Source organism: Schistocerca piceifrons, chromosome 2, assembly GCF_021461385.2.
Source record: "Schistocerca piceifrons isolate TAMUIC-IGC-003096 chromosome 2, iqSchPice1.1, whole genome shotgun sequence".
Lineage (NCBI taxonomy): Eukaryota > Metazoa > Arthropoda > Insecta > Orthoptera > Acrididae > Schistocerca > Schistocerca piceifrons.
In genome coordinates, this window is record NC_060139.1 from 970,961,037 (window position 1) to 970,973,058 (window position 12,022).

Sequence of the window (12,022 nt, forward strand, 5' to 3'; positions counted from 1 at the left end):
AGCTTACACACTACTCAATCTAAATTAGCCTAAGGACAAACACACACACCCATGCCCGAGGGAGGACTCGAACCTCCGCTGGCATCAGGCGCACTGTCCATGACTGCAGCGCTTTGGGACCGTGCGGTTCGCCGCAGCACGTAGACGGAGGATGGTGAAGTGGGTGCGACAGTAAAACGTTCTTGGAGGAGTCGGAAACCGTGCAAATTTGACTTGCTGACTCAACGCCCTTGGCCATTGCGATGGGTGACCGGGGCACCGAGCAACCCAGACGGAGGACAAACTGGGGCACTCGCAAAGGAGGGTTTAAGAGGGCCGACAAATGACGTGTCGGAGCGCAGACGTGCGGCATTAGCTGCGTCTGTAAGCCAGCCAGTGAAAGCCACGCCCGCCCACCGCCCAGCCGTGCCAGCTGGCGCGGCCGCGCAGTTGCTGTGCACAGCGTGTCCATCGGCGCATTGCTTCCGCTGACCAGCGGAAGTAAAGTAATTTAACAGATTCGCCGCGCGACCTGGCGCAGGCGCGTGTCGCGTCCCAGTCGCGTCGCGTCGCCTCGCAATTTGCGCGGTCCCATTTGAACTTGTGAAGTTACAAAAATGCGCGCTGCGCTGCGTCGCACCGCACGCGTTATACGCGTCTCAATTTGCGCCAAGCTTTTAGGCGCTGCAGTCATGGACAGTGCGGCTTGGGTGTGTGTGTTTGTCTTTAGGATAATTTAGGTTAAGTAGTGTGTAAGCTTCGGGGCTGATGACCTTAGCACGTAAGTCCCATAAGATTTCACACACATTTGAACATTATCTCGATGGTGCAGCCAACATTGTATTGAGATAGATTCTTATATGAGAATGCACTGCGATTTGCAGACTCTTGATTTTGTAATTGGCATGTCGGTGATTTATTTATATGATTCCGTTTTGAATATTTTCCTGTAATCCGCTCAGCCATTGCTATCTTAAAGCAATTTTCTATTATGCTTATTGTTGTGTTGGCAGAAGAGCCAACACTATGTTACGAGAGGAGGCCGAAATGCACGCGTTTAAGCTCACGCAGGCTGGCATGAGGTCTGGAACATGACAAGGAATTAGAATTCAGAAAGCGGACGTAATTAGTTTGATACTTAACTTTAATCCATTAATGATGAACGTCGCTCTTGACGGTACATGATTCACAATATTATCTGTTCAGAATAAATTCTTCAAGATATGACTTCTAGTAACTGAATATGGCGCCTTGCTAGGTCGTAGCAAATGACGTAGCTGAAGGCTATGCTAAACTGTCGCCTCGGCAAATGAGAGCGTATGTAGACAGTGACAAAGTCGGCTGTACAACTGGGGCGAGTGCTAGGGAGTCTCTCTAGACCTGCCGTGTGGCGGCGCTCGGTCTGCAATCACTGATAGTGGCGACACGGGGGTCCAACGTATACTGACGGACCGCGGCCGATTTAAAGGCTACCACCTAGCAAGTGTGGTGTCTGGCGGCGACACCACACTTATTATTCCAGATCTGAAGATGGTTGTATGAACAGCTGAAACTAGTCACCATTTGATGTGCTTTTATTTGCGATCATGGCTATTAAAAGACTTTCTGGAAAATGAAAAAAAAATTACTTTTTGGAAGTTAGTGTTGTTATGCGGAACTGTCGCCTCAGGCTGAAGGTGCTCTCGAACTTGACGCAGCCAAGCATTTCTACTTATAGAGACGGAATAGCGAAAAATTTGGTTTGAAACTGACTTGGCTACATGTCGTTGGACCGACACACCAAATGGATGGCATTTTGATGATTTACCAATTAATACCAGTAGCAGTTCTGCTAACGTTTCTGCCAAAAGCCTTACAAAAAAGATTGGTATGTGTGAAAAAAAGAAACTGATTTGCAGAGATTTTAATGTTACATCTTCGCGTCATGAGTTTAATGTCAAAAAACACAGTTACATTGTAAAATTAGACGAGCAACCGCAACGAATAGGAAATCACAACAGAATGTGGACGTAAACGATACTTTAAAATTCCATTTACGTAATGTTCTGAGTGCTCATCTCTACTGCAATTCACGTCTGCAGTCGCTGGTGCAAGAGTTCCTGGACTCGTTGCAGAGATGCCTTCGATATCGTTGCACTTTCTGCAACAATACGATATTTAAATCCTTTTGGGTTGTCGATACTTGGGCAGAGACTTAACCTCTGAGTTTACCCAGAGAAAAAAATCAAGTGGCGTCAAATCAGGCGAACGTGCAGGACAACTGATAACGCCTTCGCGTCCTGTGCAGCGACCAGGCCAGAGCTGGGTGAGCACTTTCGCAGCCACAAGCCAGTAGTGAGCCAGGTACCCATCGTGCTGGAACTATGTTAATCTACGAATTTCAAGAGGTGCTTCTTCTAAGAGAGCCTGTAGCATTAGACAAAAAATTGTGCGTAGCTCTTACCAGTTAAGGTTTGTTGAATGAAGGAAAGAGCAATAAAGTAGTTCCGAACAACTCTGCACCAAAAGTTCACACTCCACTGCCCCTGATGTTCAACCTGTCTTAGCCAGCGCAGATTCTCAGCGGCCAAATAATGGATATTCCTTACATTCAGTGGATGGAAGCTGTTTGCGTGCAAAAAGCAAACGACTCTCGGCTGACTTATTCCGGACGCACTGGCGTCATCTCTGGAGAAAACGTGCTTATTATTAACACCAGCTACCAGAACATCTGTTTCATTCATTACACTTGTGACTGGTTGCAGTATTTCCTACAGTTTATTAGAGTAGATGCATCAAATACCTACTTATAATAAGTAATGTTTATTTGCGACAGGCTGTTTCGACTTTCTCGCCATTTTCAAGTACATCTAGATTGATGTAACGTCCATGTTACATCGTTAGTGGACTGTCTTATAACTTTCACTGTGTTAATAGGATGGTAAATAATGTCGAAATGTAGAAAATAAATCGTTAATTACAATGTGACACTAGTTTACAGTTCCACTCTTACTACGCTATATGTTGGCGATAAAGCCGAAAAAGTCTGTCGTAAATACAGATTACTTATTATTAGCAGCTATATGATGCATCTACTCTAATAATCATGTCTTCATCAGACATTATTATGCTGCTGGCCCTAAAGAAGAAAAATTTCCTACAGCGTAATTTACGAAGCCGGCCGCTGTGACCGAGCGGTTCTACGCGCCTCAGTCCGGAAACGCGCTGCTGCTACGGTCGCAGGTTCGAATCCTGCCTCGGGCATGGATGTGTGTTATGTCCTCAGGTTAGTTAGGTTTAAGTAGTTCTAAGTCTAGGGCACTGATGACCTCAGATGTTAAGTCCCATAGTGCTTAGAGCCATTTGAACCATATTGTAGCCGGCCAAAGTGGCCGTGCGGTTCTAGGTGCTGCAGTCTGGAACCGCGAGACCGCTACGGTCGCAGGTTCGAATCCTGCCTCGGGCATGGATGTGTGTGATGTCCTTAGGTTAGTTAGGTTTAACTAGTTCTAAGCTCTAGGGGACTAATGACCTCAGAAGCTGAGTCCCATAGTGCTCAGAGCCATTTGAACCATATTGTAATTAATAAAAACAGCTGCGGTGTTCTTCTGCCAAAATGGATAAAATAATGTCTATTTCGTTCGCAACGCTCGTTCCAGGGTTGCTCCTCTCTTAATGAAAGTTGAACCAATAAACGACATAATAGATGGTAAAGATAAATGGAAAGACCATGTAGAATTAAACCACAATCATCCTTTCCTGCTCATTTCCTTCCCTCCTTCCTTAATTTTTTTTCCTATTTCTTAAAGCTCAAAAATAAGTCCAGAATGTACACTGAACCACTGTCGTCCGAGGATCCGATGGACACAAATACGGAGTGTTTCACAATGTTTTAAATTTTTTCAAATCTGGACAACGCACCAACTATTCATGAAACAAAGTTGAACATTTTATACAAGGTACAATATTTATGCAGGTTTACTTGTCGCATACTACATCGGACAAATGACGACTATTCGGGGCTACACAATACTCTAGGCGTTTCACCTACAGTAGTAAGTATTTGAACACACCATTCGTGACTGACTGTTGGAGGAATTCTAGAAATTTCATGGTGAATTTGATCAGTTAACTGTTCCAAGCTTATCGGGCGGTCGGAGTACACTCTCGCCTTCAAAAAACCCCATAGGTAATAGTCTAGCTCGGTTAAACCAGCCGAGCGAGGAGACCGTTCGACACAAGCGCGCTTGGAAATTAGGCTGATACCAAACGCTTCACGGAGAACTTGCAGTGTCTTGTTGGATCTGTGGCATGCCCCGCCGTCTTCTTGGATTTCGTAACGAACGCAAACTGCTACGCACACTTACAATGTTCTCGTCAATTTGGACAGTTTTCCGAGGGACTGATGGCTTTCGATTCGATGCACTCGCAGTTGCAAGGAAGTTTCTTACCCAATTCAGTATCGTTCCAAGAGCAGAAATTGGATATCACAACTGAATCTTGAAATGCTTAGGAAAGGCACGTTGCACGCGAACGCACCATGTTGCTTCGGCCAGTACGACATGATTATTGCCTTGTTTGTGGGATGAAACATGACAGTCTTGCTTCTACAGCGCACTATTCAAGTTTGAAATCGTAAAAAAACATCGTGAAACAACCTGCATAATATTAAAGATACTTAGTTCATGAACACATTCTGGAGCATCGTAATGGAGGAAAGGCCAGTCCGAAATGATGAACTGGTTTCGGAATCTACGCCGAACTACTCTATTACAAACAGCAAACGTTCCCAATAGTACCTTAAGCTTCTTACAGATGAAAGAAATGTTTCTGTCCTGCACGCTTTGCTAGATATTACCTACAAAAGGGAAAGCTTTTTCACAGTATTACGTAAACCGCTATTTTCTTGGTTGTCTTTTGGTCCGAGTTATCGCCGATACGGCTGAGCAACTGTGGACCAACCTCGCAGGTGAAGCCTGAGAATCTCCTACAAAACCTCTATGACGTGGTGCTTCGGCGTATGGAAGAACTTACCTCAGCTCCAGATGGCAAAATATACTACTTTTTATATTTAAAAACATCAGCCATTTGTTGCAAAAATTTTTTGTTTCTCAGGAGCGATTCTCATATTTTTGCAGTTTTTTTGTTCACTGTAAATACATACCCGCAAGGACAACACTGTTTGCCGCTTCAAACCTCCAAATCACATTTCGGCTACGCGAGGACACAGAAACAAACTGAATGTTACCTCTTAAATTAATAAATAAAGCAGAATATTTGGCAGTGCCAATTTCCGTAACACGTAATTTATATGAACGAACTAGTGAGTATCGCTTTAATGCAATTTGTGTAATTTGGATTTTTGTTTTGTAGACTGCTGCGTAACATCAAAGTGAGCCTAATTATTCGTCGGCAATTAAATAACTTTTCAAAATGAAGTGAAATTAATCGTTGTGCGAATTTTGTGAATGAAAAGGAGAGTAAAAACCGTAATTTATGTGTGTGTGTTCTCTAAACGAGATTCCAGAACTGTGGATTAATGTTACCTACATTCGACAACAATTAAATACTTCGCCTTGTGCTTTCTACGTATCTCACTGACGCAATGAAGCGAAAGAAATGAAGATAAACATAAGACAGATTTTTATCCAAGTGAATTCACTTAATATTAAGCCACATAGTCATATTTCGCTAATAGCATTCATTACGTCCACAATTAAGTACGCGTAATAATGCAACTAGTTCTCACTGTAAATGAATGTGGCGTAGACTGGTTGTCTAACGTCGTAGGGCTATTTTAAGTATTGGATTACACTATTACACTCTATTGTTTGTGAACATAGCATCATCTTGAAGATATCAGCTGGAATGGAATGCATATTTTGTGGCTTTAGGTTCGCACTGGCAGCTTAAAAGAATAAAATATCCTAATTATGAGTTGTTTTTAATTCACGTGCGTCACGGACAAGAGAGGCTGTAGAGGAGTTCCGATCGCACAACCTCTTCATGTCTTCATCTCAGAGTAGCACTTGCAACTACGTCCTCAATTATTTGCTGTATGTATTCCAAACTCTTGTCTTCCTCTGTAGTTTTTACCCTCACAACTCTTAGTACCATGGAAGTCATTCCCAGAGGTTTTAACAGATGTTCTATCATCTTGTCCCTTCTCCTTGTCAGTGTTTCCTTTTCTGATTCTGCGCAGAACCTCATTTCTTATCAGTCCACCTAATTTTCGACATGCGTCTGCAGCACCACATCTCATATGCTTCGATTCTCTTCTGTTCCGGTTTTCCCACAGTTCATGTTTCACTACTGTTCAATGCTGTCCTCCAAACGCACATTCTCAGAAATTTCTTCCTCAAATTAAGGCCTATGTTTAATACTGTTGAAATTCTCTTGGTCAGTACTAGTCTGCTTTTCGTGTCCTCCTTGCTCCGTCCGTCATCGGTTATTTTGGTGCCTAGATAACTTCAGGTACTTCGTGACCATCAAGCCCGATGTTAAGTTTCTTGCTGTTCTCGTTTTTGCTACTTCTCATTACTTTCGTCTTTCTTCGATTTACTGTCTGTACTCATTAGACTGTTCATTCCATTCAGAAGATCATGTAATTCTTCTTCACTTTCACTCAGGATAACAATGACATCGGCGAATATTATCATCGCTATCCTTTCACCTTGAATTTTAATTCCACTCCTGAACCTTTCTTTTATTTTCATCAGTGATCTTCGACGTTCAGATCGGACAGTATGGGCGAAAGACTACCTCCTTGCCTTACACACTTTTCAATCCGAGCACTTCGTTCTTGGTCTTCTAGTCTTATTGTTCCTCCTTCGTTCTAGCATATATTCTATATTACCCGTCTTTCATTTATAGCTTACACCTATTTTGCTCAGAATTTCGGACATCTTGCACACTTTACACTATCGAACGCTTTTTCCAGGTCGGCAAATCCTATTAATGTGTCTCGATTTTTCTTTAGTCTTGCTTCGGTTATCAACCGCAACGTCAGAATTCTCTCTCTGGTGCCTTTACCTTTCCTAAAGCTAAACTGATCGTCATACAACACATCCTCAATTTTCTTTTTCAGTCTTCTGTTTATTACTCTTATCGGTACACGTATGCATGAGCAGTGAAGTTGATTTTACGGTAATTCTCGCACTTGTCGACTCTTGCAGTCTTCAGAGTTACGTGGATGATATTTTTCCGAAGGTCAGATGGTATGTCGCCAGACTCCTACATTCTACACACCAACGTGAATAGCCTCTTTTTTATTTTTGCCACTTTCCCCAATGATTTTAGAAATTCTGATGGACTGTTATCTATCCGTTCTGCCTTATTTGATCTTTAGTCCTCCAAAGCTCTCTTAAATTCTGATTCGAATACTGGATCCTCTATGTCTTCTAAATCGACTCCTGTTTGTTCTTCTACCACATCAGACAAATCTTCCCCCTCATAAAGGCCTTTAGAATACTCTTTCCACCTAACCGCTCTCTCCTCTGCATTTAACAGTGGAATTCCCGTTGCACTCTTAATGTTACACCTTTGCTTTTAATTTCACTGAAGGTTGTTTTGACTTTCCTATATGCTGAGTCAGTCCTTCCGACAAGCATTTCTCTTTAGATTTCTTCACATATTTCATGCAGCCATTTCGTCTTAGCTTCCGTGAACTTCCTATTTATTTCATTTATCAGTGACTTGTATTTCTGTGTTCCTGAATTTCCCTGAACATTTTTATACTTCCTTCTTTTATCGATAAACTGAACTATTCTTTCTGTTATCCATGGTTTCTTCGCAGTTACCGTCTTTGTACCTATATTTTTCTTTCCAACTTCTGTGATTAACTTTTTTTTATATATGTCCGTTGCTCTTCAACTGTACTGCCTACTGAGCTATTCCTTATTGCTGTGTCTGTAGCCTTAGAAAACTTCAAGCGTATATCGTTATTCCTTAACATTCCCGTATCCCACTTCTTTGCATATTGATTCTTCCTGACTAATGTTTTGAACTTCAGCCTACTCTTCATCACTACTACATTGTGATCTGAGCCTAAATCTTCCCTTGTATACGCCTTACAATCCAGTATCCGACTTCGGAATCTCTGTCTGACCATGATGTAATCTAACTGAAATCTTCCCATATCAGCCATTGTTTTCCAAGTATACAGTCTCCTCTTGTGATTCGTTAACTATTCGCTATTACTAGCTCAATTAGCCTTAGCTGCCTGGTATCGGCGGTTAAATACGATATTGCACTGTCTGTGTAGTTAAGAAGGACAACACAGGCGCTGCAATATCGTAACAAGGAAATAGTGCATCGCAAACGTGTAAGAAAACTAAGAGGTTACCAGACAGCTTTGGTTTTCACTGGTCTGCACTGAAGCTTTGGGGCGTCTCTATGCAATAAATGGCAGTTTAAACTACGACGGATGTGTTACAGAGCTCGGATATGCCGCTAGCGGAAAACGCAGTAGTTGTGGCGATCTCAGTGTAGGACGATGGAAATTATTCACCGCCAGTATGTGGAAGGAACAGGACGAGGGGTGGCGGCGTACAATTCCTTATCACCAGACCTTGCGCCAAAGATGAGGGTTAACTTCCAAACTTACCGAAGTATCTCATGCAGAAAGCGTATGTGATGCTGTCGACAGAAAAGTTAAACCTAGGGGCCCGCGTGTTGTTCGAGGGAAGTAAGCTATGTACCGCCTCCGGGTTTCATCTTCTACAATCATCATAACTGTCAGAATGATCATCAGAGTACAACTAAACTTAAGTCAAATGACACGCCAGCGTCCCAAGTTGCATCATTTACTGCCACGAATTCCTCGTGGTATCAGAGTTATAGACGAGTATTTAGTACAAGGCGACATGGAGTTCATTTAATTGAAAACGTAGCTGCTTATCAGTATGCAATTCACAAATCCAGCCCGATTGTTTGAAAATAACACACACCTACACAAACTATTCCTTTCCACTTCTTTCAATTAACCTAAGAATATTAACGCGAATCTTTATACCTCACAGGTATTACATTTTCGCGTGACTCACAGCTTACTCAACTACGCCAATACCCCGATTTGTTTTCCTGAACGATGCAGCGCTTGTATTCAAAGCGTAAATTAACTTGGATATATATATATATATAGCTCTTTCTCTGGAGATTAAGCAAATTATTTGCACCGTTCCCGTACTATGAAATTCCAATGAAAAACATCGATATCAATTGCATATTCATCTGATTTTTTAAATACGAAACACACACAACAATAACTTCATTTTTATTCATCAGGTCATGCACCAATTTAAAGCATATTTTTTCGTGTATGTATACAACGTGCAGTATTTCAATAGCTTACCGCTCCTGGCCCAGCCGCTCACTATAAGAATGTTTCCCGTTTGGTATCCTCTACATGACTGCTGTATACAATTTGAAAGATCTTTTTCTTCACAGTGTGCCGTCTCGTATATCGATTCAAACGCTGTGCGTCTCTTTTCATAGCAGGGCCCCTTTGATTGTCATCCGTGGCACCAATAAAGCCAAGCGGCACACTGACGATTTTCTACGCCCCGCTTTGTTGTCTTTCATGGAAAACCATTCTGGGTTTACATTTCAGCAAGGTAATGCCCGCTCGCAGCCGGCGAGAGTTTCTACTGCTTGTCTTTGTGCTTTCCTGGCCTACAACGTCGCTCGGGATTTTGACAATCTATCGCGCCAATTGGGTAGAATTTGTCACGATATCCTTAAGGAGCACATCCAACAACTGCCAATCAATGCCATCTCCAATGCCTAAGGATCGGAGATGGACCAAAGCTTGCTCAATTTGTGAAGCTCTTTCTCTTGAATGAACCATCAAATTTTTATGAAACTGTACTCATTTCTTTGTCTGTTTCACCTCGTGAAAGGTGCACTCTGGTTGTCTTGGAGAGCTGTAAATGGTGTGGAACTAGGGCCACGTCGTGGTATGACCTTTCACCGTTGACGTAAGTCACACCAGTGAATTAACGTTTATGTCGAAGTAGGATGAGTCAAAGCTGAGATCTGACAGAATGGCAGAAGGAGCTGTCGTGTTTGGACATGCCTATGAATGGACTGTGAATGAAGTAAACCTGTCTGTAGGTGTATCAAAGCGAACTGTCCAATGTGTCTACAAGGGATGCTTGCCACTCGCAGCCAAGTGACGAGGGGTAAGTACAGTAATCAAAAGTATAGCCTATCCGATAGGGTTCAAAAATGGTTCAAATGGTACTGAGCACTATGGGACTTAACATCTGTGGTCATCAGTCCCCTAGAACTTAGAACTACTTAAACCTAACTAACCTAAGGACATCACACACATCCATGCCCGAGGCAGGATTCGAACCTGCGACGTAGCAGTCGCGAGGTTCCGGACTGCGCGCCTAGAACCGCTAGACCACCGCGGCCGGCTATCCGATAGGGACACGAAACGGGTGTCGCATAGTGACAATAACAATTTATTTCACACCGACAGCAACTGTCGCAGGTCCATATCAACTACTATGCTAGGGACTACCGCACAGGGTATGTAATGGACATTTCGGTTCGGGTACCTAGAAAAAGGCTATTCCTCATCACGGTACATGAATCTGTTTATCTGCAATGGACCAAATATTACGGACACTAGAAGCATGTAGTTCTATCCGACCAGTCGCGATTTTGCCCTTTTTTTTGCCAGATGGTGTAAAGCGTCGAATACATGGGCAGCCCAGCGAGGCTTTTGATCATCAGTGTGTGGAATGTGTAGCTGGGGCCAGAAGTGGTTCTATGGTGATTCAGGAGTGTTGTACCACAACTTCTGTCCACTCATGCTCGTTACCTTGAAAATGGAGCAGAATGATTATTTCAACATTTTACGATGACCAGCTATTGACCTTTCTTCTACATTTTCATGATGTATATGGAGTGGAAACAGCTGTCTTCCAAGATGACAACATCCGGGCTCGCAAGTCTGTATGCGAACATTCCTGCTGAGTGGCGTTTAACACTCAGTGTGTGGAGTGTGTAGTTCAGGCGCAGCACATCAGCTCTACTGTAGAACTGGAACAACCGAGCTGATGCGCTGCCGCCATACACACTATAGACACTATAGGCGATGAGAATGTGTGTGGAGTTTAGCGGACGCCTATGTTTTTTATCCTTGTACAGAAGGCGCAGTGATAATATCCAGCATCGAAATGAACACCCTGAGTCATACAGGAGACCGAAGATGGTGCACTTTAACACCGAAACCGGTTGCGTATGAGTGGCTCCGGTTACGAAAACTGACAACAGCGGGGACAACGGTGTGCTGACCACAAGCCCCTTCTTATCCGCATCCAGTGACGTCTATCGGCTGAGGATGACACGGGGGTCGGTGAGTACCGTTGGGTATTCCGAGGCCAGTTCAGACGGAGTTCAGTTTAGTGTATGCTGGGGATGCATGAGGACGGCGAAGGTTATTTTCAGTCAGAAAGATTCCCAAAATTAGTAATAAAATTATGTTGGCTCTGAGCACTATGGGACTTAACTGCTGAGGTCATCTGTCCCCTAGAACTTAGAACTACTTAAACCTAGAACGAAATTATCACTCTACAGCGGAGTGTGCGCTGATATGAAACTTCCTGGCCGATTAAAACTGTGTGCCGGACCGAGACTCGAACTCGGGACCTTTGCCTTTCGCGGGCAAGCGCTCTACCGCGGAAGGCAAAGGTCCCGAGTTCGAGTCTCGGTCCGGCACACAGTTTTAATCGGCCAGGAAGTTTCATATCAGCGCACACTCCGCTGTAGAGTGAAAATTTCATTCTAGAAACATCCCCCAGGCTGTGGCTAAGCCATGTCTCCACAATATCCTTTCTTCCAGGAGTGCTAGTTCTGCAAGGTTCGCAGGAGAGCTTCTGTGAAGTTTGGAAGGTAGGAGACGAGGTACTGGCGGAATTAAAGCTGTGAGGACGGGGCGTGAGTCGTGCTTGGGTAGCTCAGTCGGTAGAGCGCTTGCCCGCGAAAGGCAAAGGTCCCGAGTTCGAGTCTCGGTCCAACACACAGTTTTAATCGGCCAGGAAGTTACTTAAAC

The 12,022-nt window shown here is 43.5% G+C and overlaps 1 protein-coding gene and 1 non-coding gene across 2 annotated transcripts in view; one reads left to right on the plus strand and one right to left on the minus strand.

Annotated features, from left to right (window-relative positions):
• The window catches only part of LOC124776034 (division abnormally delayed protein-like), a 1,005,302-nt gene that overhangs the window by 20,980 nt on the left and 972,300 nt on the right, over positions 1-12,022 (minus strand). The window lies entirely within an intron of this gene.
• Positions 11,917-11,991, plus strand: Trnas-cga. Its single transcript has one exon. It is a non-coding gene; the product is annotated as a tRNA-Ser (tRNA).